This window comes from Phocoena sinus, chromosome 5 (assembly GCF_008692025.1).
Source record: "Phocoena sinus isolate mPhoSin1 chromosome 5, mPhoSin1.pri, whole genome shotgun sequence".
NCBI lineage: Eukaryota > Metazoa > Chordata > Mammalia > Artiodactyla > Phocoenidae > Phocoena > Phocoena sinus.
The window spans coordinates 123306554-123319506 of NC_045767.1; the positions used below are offsets into that span (position 1 = coordinate 123306554).

Sequence of the window (12953 nt, forward strand, 5' to 3'; positions counted from 1 at the left end):
AGGTAGTTGTCACTCTGAATTTTGTGGAAGGAACTGAGGAACTGTGTTTAAAATTTCCTTCAAGTTGATCGCTGTCTCTGCTTGAACACCTCTTGTGATAAAGAACTCAATACCCCTGAGGTTTCTTGTTTCAGTAGTGGACTACTCTGTTTCTTACAATTTCCTTCTTAAACTGACCTAACTTTAGCTGCTTGTTGTCTATTTATTCTCCCTTTTCCTATGACTTCTTTTAAATCTCCCTTTAGATCTTTTCTAGTAAGGATAAATGTTCTAAATATCTTTGACTATTCTCAGTATTTAGCTTCAGGATAACTTATTTTCCTTTGACGTTATCTAGGGATCTTCATTAGTTTTTGAATCTTTCTCTCCTTAAAATATGATTTTGAGAACTAAGAATAATATTCTTGGTGAAGTCTGGTTAGTACATAGTAATATTTTTATCTTCATTGTTCTAGGTAGTGTATATTAATATAAAAATCTAAATGCCATTAAATATTTTTTGTAGCTATGTTTCAGTTTAATTATTTGGAACTTGTAGGCACAAAAACCTGGGTTTTTTTTTCCTCTAGTATATTTAAACTTAAAAACTTGAAGATTATAGGATAAACATTTCAAAATGGATCATTTAGAGTAAGGATAAATGACTCTCAGTTGAGAAATCAGTGAGTATTTCAATAAGAATTTTCTCTGTCTTCCCCTGAATGTTAATCAGCAAGGAAAAATATTGCTTATAGAACTATTAGAAAAAGATACAATAACAGAGTAATATGATGCAATTGTTTTCATAGAATAACAATAATAAATCTCAAACAAGATAAAAAGTGTTAATTTAAATCATGAGAGGTACTGGTTTATGGTTTTCTTGTAATGTGTTTGTCTGGTTTTAGTAATAAGGTAATGCTGGCCTCATAAAATGAGTTAGGAAGTATTCCCTGTGCTTATATCTTCTGAAAGAGATTGTAGAGATTGGTATAAATTTTTTCCTTAAATGTGTGGTAGAATTCACCAGTGAATCCATCTGGGTCTGGTGCTTTTTGTTTTGGAAGGTTATGAATTATTGACTTGATATCTTTAATAGGCATAGGCCTATTCAGATCATCTATTTCTTCTCATGAGAATTTGGGAGATTGAGTCTTTTAAGGAATTGGTCCTTTCATCTAGGTTATCAAATTTATGGGCATAGAATTGTTCATAGTATTCCCTTATTCTTTTAATGCATATGGGAACTATAGTGATGTCCCCTCCTTCACTTCTTTTTTGTGTGTGTGTGGTACGCGGGCCTCTGACTGCTGTGGCCTCTCCTGTTGCGGAGCACAGGCTCCGGACGCACGGGCTCAGCGGCCATGGCTCACGGGCCCAGCCGCTCCGCGGCATGTGGAATCTTCCCGGACCGGGGCACGAACCCATGTCCCCTGCACCGGCAGGTGGACTCTCAACCACTGCACCACCAGGGAAGCCCCCGCTCCTTCATTTCTGATATCAGTAATTTGTATCCTCTCTCTTCTTTCTTAGTTTGCCTGGCTAGAGGTTTATAAATTTTTTTTTGAATTTTATTTATTTTTTTATACAGCATGTTCTTATTAGTTATCCATTTTACACATATTTGTGTATACATGTTAATCCCAATCTCCCAGTTAATCACCCACCCCCGCCTCCGCTTTCCCCCATTGGTGTCCATATGTTTGTTGTCTACATCTGTGTCTCAATTTCTGCCCTGCAAGCCAGTTCATCTGTACCATTTTTCTAGGTTCCACATATATGCGTTAATATACAATATTTGTTTTTCTCTTTTTGACTTACTTCACTCTGTATGACAGTCTCTAGATTCACCCACGTCTCTACAAATGAACCAGTTTTGTTCCTTTTTATGGCTGAGTAATATTCCATTGTAAATAGGTGCCACATCTTCTTTATCTATTCATCTGTTGATGGGCATTTAGGTTGCATCCATGGTCTGACTATTGTAAATAGTGCTGCAATGAACATTTGGGTGCATGTGTCTTTTTGAATTACTGTTTTCTCTGGGTATATGCCCAGTAGTGGGATTGCTGGGTCATATGGTAATTCTGTTTTTAGTTTCTTAACTAACTTCCATACTGTTCTCCATAGTGGCTGTATCAATTTACATTCCCACCAACAGTGCAAGAAGGTTACCTTTTCTCCACACTGTCTCCAGCACTTGTTGTTTGTAGACTTTCTGATGGTGCCCATTTTAAGTGGTGTGAGGTTATACCTCATTGTAGTTTTGATTTGCATTTCTGTAATAATTAATGATGTTGAGCAGCTTTTCATGTGCTTCTTGGCCATCTCTATGTCTTCTATGGAGAAATGTCTATTTAGGTCTGCCCATTTTTGGACTGGGTTGTTTCTGTTTTTAACATTGAGCTGCATATATATTTTGGAGATTAATCCTTTGTCCATTGATTTGCTTGCAAATATTTTCTCCCATTCTAAGGGTTGTCTTTTTGTCCTGTTTGTAGTTTCTGTTGCTTTGCAAATGCTTTTGAGTTTCATTAGATCCCGTTTATTTTTGTTTTTATTTCCATTACTCTAGGAGGTGGATCAAAAAAGATCTTGCTGTGATTTATGTCAAAGTGTGTTTTGCCTATGTTTTCCTCTAAGAGTTTTATAATGTCTGGTCTTACATTTAGGTCTCTAATCCATTTTGAGTTTATTTTTGTTTATGGTGTTAGGGAGTGTTCTAATTTCATTCTTTTACATGTAGCTGTCCAGTTTTCCCAGCACCACTTGTTGTCTATTTATTCTCCCTTTTCCTATGCCTTCTTTTAAATCTCCCTTTAGATCTTTTCTAGTAAGGATAAATGTTCTAAATATCTTTGACTATTCTCAGTATTTAGCTTCAGGATAACTTATTTTCCTTTGACGTTATCTAGGGATCTTCGTTAGTTTTTGAATCTTTCTCTCCTTAAAATATGATTTTGAGAACTAAGAATAATATTCTTGGTGAAGTCTGTTTTGTTCCTTTTTATGGAACAAAACCACTTATTGAAGAGAGTGTCTTTTCTCCATTTTATATCCTTGCCTCCTTTGTCATAGATTAGCTGACCATAGGTGGGTGGGTTTATCTCCGAGCTTTCTATGCTGTTCCATTGATCTATATTTCTCTTTTTGTGCCAGTACCACATTGTCTTGATTACTGTAGCTTTGTAGTATAGTTTGAAGTCAGGACGTTTGATTCCTCCAGCTCTGTTTTTTCCCCTCAAGACTGCTTTGGCTATTCGGGGTCTTTTGTGTCTCCATACAAATTTTAAGATTTTTTTGTTCTAGTTCTGTAAAAAATGCCATTGGTAATTTGATAGGGATTGCATTGCATCTGTAGATTGCTTTGGGTAGTATAGTCATTTTCACAATATTGATTCTTCCAATCCAAGAACATGGTATATCTCTCCATCCGTTGGTATCATCTTTAATTTCTTTCTTCAGTGTCTTATAGTTTTCTGCATACAGGTCTTTTGTCTCCTTAGGTAGGTTTATTCTTAGGTATTTTATTATTTTTCTTGCAATGGCAAATGGGAGTGTTTCCTTAATTTCTTGTTCAGATTGTTCATCATTAGTGTATAGGAATGCAAGAGATTTCTGTGCATGAATTTGGTATCCTGCAACTTTACCAAATTCATTGATTAGCTCTATTAGTTTTCTGGTGGCATCTTTAGGATTCTCTATGTATGGTATCATGTCATCTGAAGACAGTGACAGTTTTACTTTTCCTTTTCCAATTTGTATTCCTTTAATTTCTTTTTCTTCTCTGATTGCTGTGGCTAGGACTTCCAAAACTATGTTGAATAATAGTGGTGAGAGTGGACATCCTTGTCTTGTTCCTGATCTTAGAGGAAATGCTTTCAGTTTTTCACCATTTTGAACGATGTTTGCTGTGGGTTTGTCATATATGGCCTTTATTATGTTGAGGTAGGTTCCCTCTATGCATACTTTCTGGAGAGTTTTTATCATAAGTGGGTGTTGAGTTTTGTCCAAAGCTTGTTCTGCATCTATTGAGATGATCATATGGTTTTTGTTCTTCAGTTTGTTAATATGGTGTATCACATTGATTGATTTGCATATATTGTAGAATCCTTGCATCCCTGGAATAAATTGCACTTGATCATGGTGTATGACCCTTTTAATGTGTTGTTGGACTCTGTTTGCTAGTATTTTGTTGAGGATTTTTGCACCAATATTCATCAGTGATATTGGTCTGTAATTTTTTTGCAGTATCTTTGTCTGGTTTTGGTATAAGTGTGATGGTGGCCTCATAGAATGAGTTTGGGAGTGTACCTTCCTCTGCAATTTTTTGGAAGAGTTTGAGAAGGATGGGTGTTAGCTCTTCTCTAAATGTTTGATAGAATTCATCTGTGAGGCCATCTGGTCCTGGACTTTTGTTTGTTGGAAGATTTTTAATCACAGTTTCAATTTCATTACTTGTGATTGGTCTGTTCATATTTTCTATTTCTTCCTAGTTCAGTCTTGGAAGGTTATACCTTTATAAGAATTTGTCCAATTCTTCCAGGTTGTCCATTTTATTGGCATAGAGTTGCTTGTAGTAGTCTCTTAGGATGCGTTGTATTTCTGCAGTGTGTGTTGTAACTTCTCCTTTTTCATTTCTAATTTTATTGACTTGAGTCCTCTCCCTCTTTTTCTTGATGAGTCTGGCTAATGGTTTATCAATTTTGTTTATCTTCTCAAAGAACCAGCTTTTAGTTTTATTGATCTTTGCTATTTTCTTTGTTTCTATTTCATTTATTTCTGCTCTGATCTTTATGATTTCTTTCCTTCTGCTAACTTTGGGTTTTGTTTGTTCTTCATTCTCTAGTTCCTTTAGGTGTAAGGTTAGATTGTTTATTTGAGATTTTTCTTCTTTCTTGAAGCACGCTTGTATTGCTATAAGCTTCCCTCTTAGAACTGCTTTTGCTGTATCCCATAGGTTTTAGGTTGTCATGTTTTCATTGTCATTTGTCTCTAGGTATTTTTTGATTTCCTCTTTGATTTCTTCAGTGATCTCTTGGTTATTTAGTAACATATTGTTTAGCCTCCATGTGTTTGTGTTTTTTACGTTTTTTTCCCTGTAATTTCTAATCTCATAGTGTTGTGGTCAGAAAAGATACTTGATATGATTTCAGTTTTCTTAAATTTACTGAGGCTTGATTTGTGACCCAAGATGTGATCTATCCTGGAAAATGTTCCATGCACACTTGAGAAGAAAGTGGAATTTGCTGTTTTTGGATAGAATGTTCTATAAATATCAGTTAAATCTGTCTGGTCTTTTGTGTCATTTAAAGCGTGTGTTTCCTTATTAATTTTCTGTTGGGATGATCTGTCCGTTGTTGTAAGTGAGGTTTTAACATCCCCCACTATTATTGAGTTACTGTCGATATCCTCTTTTGTAACTGTTAGCAGTTGCCTTATGTACTGAGGTGCTCATATGTTGTTTGCATATATATTTCTAATTGTTATATCTTCTTCTTGGATTGATCTCATGATCGTTATATAGTGTCATTCCTTGTGTCTTGTAACATTCTTTATTTTAAAGTCTATTTTATCTGATATGAGTATTGGTACTCCAGCTTTCTTTTGAGTTCCATTTGCATGGAATATCTTTTTCCATCCCCTCTCTTTCAGTCTGTATGTGTCCCTAGGTCTGAAGTGGGTCTCTTGTAGACAGCATATATATGGGTCTTGTTTTTGTATCCATTCAGGAAGCCTTTGTCTTTTGGTTGGAGCATTTAATCCATTCACGTTTAAGGTAATTATCGATATGTATGTTCCTATTACCATTTTCTTCATGGTTTTGAGTTTGTTTTTGGAGGTCCTTTTCTTGTCTTGTGTTTCCCACTTAGAGAAGTTCCTTTAGCATTTGTTGTAAAGGTGGTTTGGTGGTGCTGAATTCTCTTCGCTTTTGCTTGTCTGTAAAGCTTTTGATTTCTCCATCAAATCTGAATGAGATCCTTGCTGGGCAGAGTAATCTTGGTTATAGGTTCTTCCCTTTCATCACTTTAAATATGTCCTGCCACTCCCTTCTGGCTTGTAGGGTTTCTGCTGAGAAATCAGCTGTTAACCTGATGGGAGTTCCCTTGTATGTTATTTTTCATTTTTCCCTTGCTGTTTTCGATAATTTTTCTTTGTCTTTAATTTTTGTCAATTTGATTACTATGTGTGTCAGCGTGTTTCTCCTTGGGTATATCCTGTATTGGACTCTTTGCGCTTCCTGGACTTGGGTGGCTATTTCGTTTCCCATGTTAGGGAATTGTTTGACTATAATCTCTTCAAATATTTTCTTGGGTCCTTTCTCTCTCTCTCCTCCTTCTGGGTCCCATATAATGCAAACGTTGCTGCGTTTAATGTTGTCCCAGAGGTCTCTTAGGCTGTCTTCATTTCTTTTCATTCTTTTTTCTTTATTCTGTTCCTCAGCAGTGAATTTCACCATCTGTCTTCCAGGTCACTTATCCGTTCTTCTGCCTTAGTTATTCTGCTATTGATTGCTTCTAGTATATTTTTCATTTCAGTTATTGTATTGTTCATGTCTGTTTGTTTGTTCTTTAATTCTTCTAGGTCTTTGTTAAACATTTCTTGGATCTTCTCGATCTTTGCCTCCATTCTTTTTCCGAGGTCCTGGATCATCTTCACTATTCTGAATTCTTTTTCTGGAAGGTTGCATATCTCCACTTCATTTAGTTGTTTTTCTTGGGTTTAACTTGTTCCTTCATCTGGTACATAGCCCTCTGCCTTTTCATCTTGCCTATCTTTCTGTGAATGTGGTTTTTGTTCCACAGGCTGCAGGATTGTAGTTCTTCTTGCTTCTGCAGTCTGCCCTCTGGTGGATGAGGCTATCTAAGAGCCTTGTGCAAGTTTCCTGATGGGAACGACTGGTGGTGGGTAGAGCTGACTGTTTCTCTGGTGGGCAGAGCTCAGTAAAACTTTAATCCGTTTGACTGCTGATGGGTGGGGCTGGGTTCCCTCCCTGTTGGTTGTTTGGCCTGAGGCAACCCAACACTGGAGCCTGCCTGGGCTCTTTGGTGGGGCTAATGGCAGACTCTGGGAGGGCTGACGCCAAGGAGTACTTCCCAGAACTTCTGCTGCCAGTGTCCTTGTCCCCACAGTGAGCCACAGCCCCCCCACTGCCTCTGCAGGAGACCCTAGAGCCCTAGCAGGTAGGTCTGTTTCAGTCTCCTCTGGGGTCAGTGCTCTTTCCCCTGGGTCCTGATGAGTACACTACTTTGTGTGTGCCCTCCAAGTGTGGAGTCTCTGTTTCCCCCAGTCCTGTCGAAGTCCTGCAATCAAATCCCACTAGCCTTCAAAGTCTGATTCTCTAGGAATTCCTCCTCCTCTTGCCAGACCCCCAGGTTGGGAAGCCTGATGTGGAGCTCAGAACCTTCACTCCAGTGGGTGGACTTCTGTGGTATAAGTGTTCTCCTGTCTGTGAGTCACCCACCCAGCAGTTATGGGATTTGATTTTACTGTGATTGCACCCCTCCTACCGTCTCATAGTGGTTTCTCCTTTGTCTTTGGATGTGGGGTGTGGTTTTTGGTGAGTTCCAGTGTCTTCCTATTGATTGTCCAGCAGCTAGTTGTGATTCTTGTGTTCTCGCAAGAGGGAGCGAGAGCGTGTCCTTCTACTCTGCCATCTTGGTTCAGGGCTGAATAACATTATTTCTTGTATATGGAATCTTTTTTGTAAAAAAATGTTTTTATCTTATGTCCCCAATTAAACCATTATTCTTAGAGGACAAGAATCTTTAATTCTACTTTTTTTTTCTTTTGTATTCCTGTAGTTAATAGAGTGAGGTACATAATGTTTAATAATCTTTTTTGAATGAATGATTACAGATCTGAAAAATGAGCCATTTTATTTTAAAATTTTAATTTAGAGAATGCTTAGGTTTTCCCTTTCATAATAGTGCCTTCGAAGGATAAGTTTTAAAGCAATAAAATAATTAGACAAGTAAGTACTCTAATGTCTTTGGATGTAAGCATTTTCTGATGGTACAACAAAATATGATATATAATAATATGAATATAATATGAATGATTGTGTTTTTTACTTATCATATCCTTGAAATCTATTTAATTCTGTTTTATACACAGTATTGTTTCAATATATCTTTTGAATGCATTTTGGCATTTTACTCTACTGATAACTTATGTTAAGAAACACAACTATTAACTTTTATTCAAAGTGAATATTTTCCACAGGAATATGTCTTGCCTTTGGCAAAGAAAATTCTTGTTAGTATCCTCCTTAACATTAATGATGTCTTTAATATACAAAAACATTTAACTTATTTCTATTGAAGTTCTTTGATTTGGTAATAAACTTAGGAAGTTGCTGTAGTAGCTTCTGATCAGTCAGAAAAACTGAGTAAAATGTCAGTAGGTGGCGCCAGTACTTTGGTTCTTTATCGACAGAAAATCTTTATTCATTCATTTCCCATATTCATTAAAACAAATGGTTAAAAATCATGTGGTATGAAAATTCGCCTTGTAGTTATCCTGAGCAAACCTAAATTAGAAGTTTTAGTTCTTTGATAGGTCTGCCACCTTGAAATAACTTGGAACTATATATTTCAAAATGTTATTTAAATTCTGGTTGCAAACTAAGTTATAGAGCTGTCATTTCTGTTCATTTGTCTGTATAAATTTATGAAAATTGTTAGAATTTCAGAAGTTATATTTTAAAGTTGTAATATATAAACTTGGTTTTCCTCTAGATTAGAATATACCAAAAAATAATGTACTCTTCTTAAGTAGGTATTAAGTAGATCTCTAGTAGAAAGTTGTAGTTTCAAAAACATGCTACAGAGATTAATAATAAGGACATAAGAGGCAGAAATAATATATAGCCTCTTTGTGATTTTTTTTTGAAGCCTGCCATTACATTATTATTAATGATTTTCTCTTATGGGTGGATTGTTCCAGTATTTCTGATGTGAAAATTTCACCTTTTCTCTTTTCATTGCTAGTCTTTAACATTTATTAAACTACCTGATTTGTGGGCATTATAACAGACACTTGGAATTTATTACAGCTAGAAATATGTAGTGGTGACCTTGAAAGAGCTAAAATTTGAGGATAAACAAAGATTTAGGAAGACTTGCACACAATTAAGTGTGTTTTTCTCCCCCAAACACAAATTAATTGTTTGAATTATGGTTACTGTATCCAGAAATCTGAGTGATCACTTTTCTTATTTTCTAGAAAAACTTTTCCAATTTTTTTTTTTTTTTTTGCGGTATGCGGGCCTCTCACTGTTTTGGCCTCTCCCGTTGCGGAGCACAGGCTCCGGACGGGCAGGCTCAGCAGCCATGGCTCACGGGCCCAGCCGCTCTCGGCATGTGGGATCTTCCCAGACCGGGGCACGAACCCGTGTCCCCTGCATTGGCAGGCAGACTCTCATCCACTGTGCCACCAGGGAAGCCCAACTTTTCCAATTTTTAAATTATGGGTTTCAAAAATAAAAAGATAGATGTCAAGAAAGATTGGAGGAAAAGATTGAATCATTAAAATATAAATGGACAAAACTGTGTGAAAAAAGCTGTGAGGTTGGAGTTGGAAACATTTATTTAATGCTTAAACAGTGATTCAATATCCTTTGGAAGAGCATCTGATATCTTCAAGTCTAATTGTATAATAGTTTGTACTCTTATTAGTGAGTTTTATATATATTGAAGTCACAGTCATTCATGGTAAAATTTTAAGAACTTTATAAAATAAACAAAGCATTCTTAGATTTATTCATAGTTTAGTGGTAAGGAGTTCACACTTTGGAACCACACTGCAATTTTTTGCTCCATTACGTACTAGTTGTGTGACCTTGGGCAAGTTACTTTGCCATTCTAAGCCTATGTAGTTTTCCTTCTAAATCTCTAAAATATGAATAATAATATATATAAAAATATAACAAAAATGTCATTGTGAGAATTCAATGAAATGTGATTATACACACACACACAGACACTGCTTAACACAGTGTTTGACATTTGTTAACACTCAGTAAGTTATAGTTATTACTATTACTTTTTTTAAATTTTTATTTTTTTGGCTGTGTTGGGTCTTTGCTATTCATGGGCTTTCTCTAGTTGTGGCGAGCAGGGGCTACTCTTCGTTGCAGTGCACGGGCTTCTCATTTGCGGTGGCTTCTCTTGTTGTGGAGCATGGGCTCTAGGTACGCGGGCTTCAGTAGTTGCAGCACGTGGGCCCTAGAGTGTGCAGGCTTCTGTAGTTGTGGTGTGTGGGCTCTAGGGCATGCAGGCTTTAGTAGTTGTGGCACACAGGCTTAGCTGCTCCGTGGCATGTGGGATCTTCCTGGACCAGGGATCGAACCCGTGTCCCCTGCATTGGCAGGTGGATTTTTAACCACTGTGCCACCAGGGAAGTCCCCTATTACTTATTTAATGAGTATTGATTGAACACCTACTCCGTAGTGTGGATAGAAAGATGAGGAATAGTACAAACTTTTCTGAATCAAGGAATTCATACATTGACGGAAGATACAAATATATAAAGAATTATACAGTGATATCCAAATTAGGTACAGTGAGACTTCAGAAGAGAAAGCCATTGATTCTGCTTGGGGGATGACACAAGTCAGAAAAGAATCCCAAAATATGTTTGAGTTGTGTTTTGAAGGATGAGTAGGTATTTGTCAAATGGAGTAGAAATTATAGGCAAAGAGGATGTGCAAAGCCTTGAAGTTTTAAGAAAAGCAGTTTTTATTTTTATCTGTAGGTGATGATGAGCTAGTAAATATTTTAAACAGATGATTCATGAACAGTTTTGTAATTTCAGAAAAATAGGACAGTAAGCTGTGAGTCAAATGGATGGGATATGGGGAAGGGGAGGGAGGGAGAAGTCATGAGGTGATGCATAGTGAGTCACGTAGTGAATGGCTATATTAAGATAGTGAAATGAGGGGGTAATATATACCTGGATGTTAGCATTGACTTTTATCTAGTGATTAATTTGATATGGGAGGATGAGTGGCAAGGAAGTTGAGGATGACTTCTAGATTTCTCACTTAGAATACTGTGTGAATGGTGTTGTAGAGAGTTAGAGAAAATACAGAAAGCATACCACACTGTGTGTGTGTGTGTGTATGTATGCGTGCGTTAGAGAAAATACAGAAAGCATACCACACTCTGTGTGTGTATATGTGTGCATGTGTGCACACGTGTATGCACGAGTGTAGGAATCACATTAGTTTACACATTTATTTGTTATATAGGTAGAAATGTTTTGAAGGTAGTCAGAAAGTTGAGAAAAATCTGGACTGGAGATTTAGGAATTAGTCATTGGGTTATAATCCACAAAGGGTGAGGATTGAACCAGGGAGATTGACAGCATTTAATGGATAAATGGGGGAAGGGGGAATCTAAGAAAGGAACAAGGAGGATTAAAAATGGTAGGAACAGAATAGGGAAGAGTGACCTCACAGGAGCCAGAGGTTGATTGTATTTTAAGAAAGTAGTTGCCACCTGTGTTATATATTTTGGGTAGGTTAATAATGATAAGAACTGAAAATGGTCCACTGAACTTTGCTGAATTTTGAGATCAGTGGTTACTTTAGCAAATCGGTTCTGGTGGACTGGACTGGTTGAAGATAGCATGGTGGTGGTGGATTGAAGAATGGGTGGATGGTAAAAGAACAGGATCCTGTGAATATAGACTGCTTGCACTTTCAGGGAGTGTGCCTAAAATGAAAGGGAGAGAGCTAAGCTTTTACTGATTTTTTTTTTTTTCTTAAAGGAGAGACATTGTAATTATCTGCATGTGTTATTTACCTTTTGCTAATTTAGGATTATTGCCAAGATAAAAGCTAGGTTAATGATTTTAAATAACCTGATGATAATTAGGTTATTAATATTTTAATTCAAGAAGCATTTATTGAAGTGAGTATTGTGTGCTTAGCATTACACTAGTTGCCTTAGGACTTCAGAAGTTGGAAAAAAAAAAAAGCCTGGGTTTTATTTGCTTCCTAATTGGAGACACAAATCATGTAGAGGAAACAATTAGAGAAAATACATGGTATTCCCTCTAACATTTGCTGAATGAATGATATAAATCTGTGAAGGTTAAAAATAGAGTGTATGTGAAATACAGGGATATACTGAGTGATATGGGTCTTAATATTTCTTATCATGACATGCAAAGCTGTTATAATCTGACCCTTAACTACTTCTCCAACTGCACACATCACAGTTTTTCTATATGCATCTTGGACTTTAGTTGTATCAAACTACCTTTAGATTCTTGAATTTACCATTCTTCACCCTTATCCCCCTACCCCTCTCCCTCTGCATAAACTGTTCTTTCTCCTGGGTTGCTCCCTTTCTCTTCATATGGCTGACTCCCATTCCTTCTGTGAGATTCAACTCTTAGTTATTTATGCATACCTCAATCATGGCATTTATCATACTATAATTGTCTGCCAAACCATGCCATTCTTTTTTTTTTTTTTTTTTTTTTTTTTTTTTTTTGCGGTACGCGGGCCTCTCACTGCTGTGGCCTCTCCCGCCGCGGAGCACAGGCTCCGGACGCGCAGGCTCAGCGGCCATGGCTCACGGGCCCAGCCGCTCCGCGGCATGTGGGATCTTCCCCGACCGGGGCACGAACCCGTGTCCGCTGCATCGGCAGGCGGATTCTCAACCACTGCGCCACCAGGGAAGCCCCAAACCATGCCATTCTTGAGGGATTATGTGTTACTGAATTTAAATCCCTAACACATGGTAGATTAAAAGAATTATAGAATGAAGGAATAAAATTATATTAAGCTAGCTTTTAAAGGAAATATTAGAGAACAGATTGATGGAGAATAGTGAATGAGGACATTTTGAGTAGAAGACATAATGTGTGTGTAGCTGACAGACTAATGTGACTACTCTAAGTGGGGTTGTTTTAGTGAGTACTGAGAGAAAGCTGAAGATGGAAATAATGGAGGACTTTTA

At 37.0% G+C, this 12953-nt stretch overlaps 1 protein-coding gene across 1 annotated transcript in view; it reads left to right on the plus strand.

Annotated features, from left to right (window-relative positions):
* The window catches only part of STPG2 (sperm tail PG-rich repeat containing 2), a gene marked incomplete at its 3' end in the record, with an annotated part of 298763 nt that overhangs the window by 29783 nt on the left and 256027 nt on the right, over positions 1-12953 (plus strand). The gene's annotated exons all lie outside the window — the stretch shown is intronic.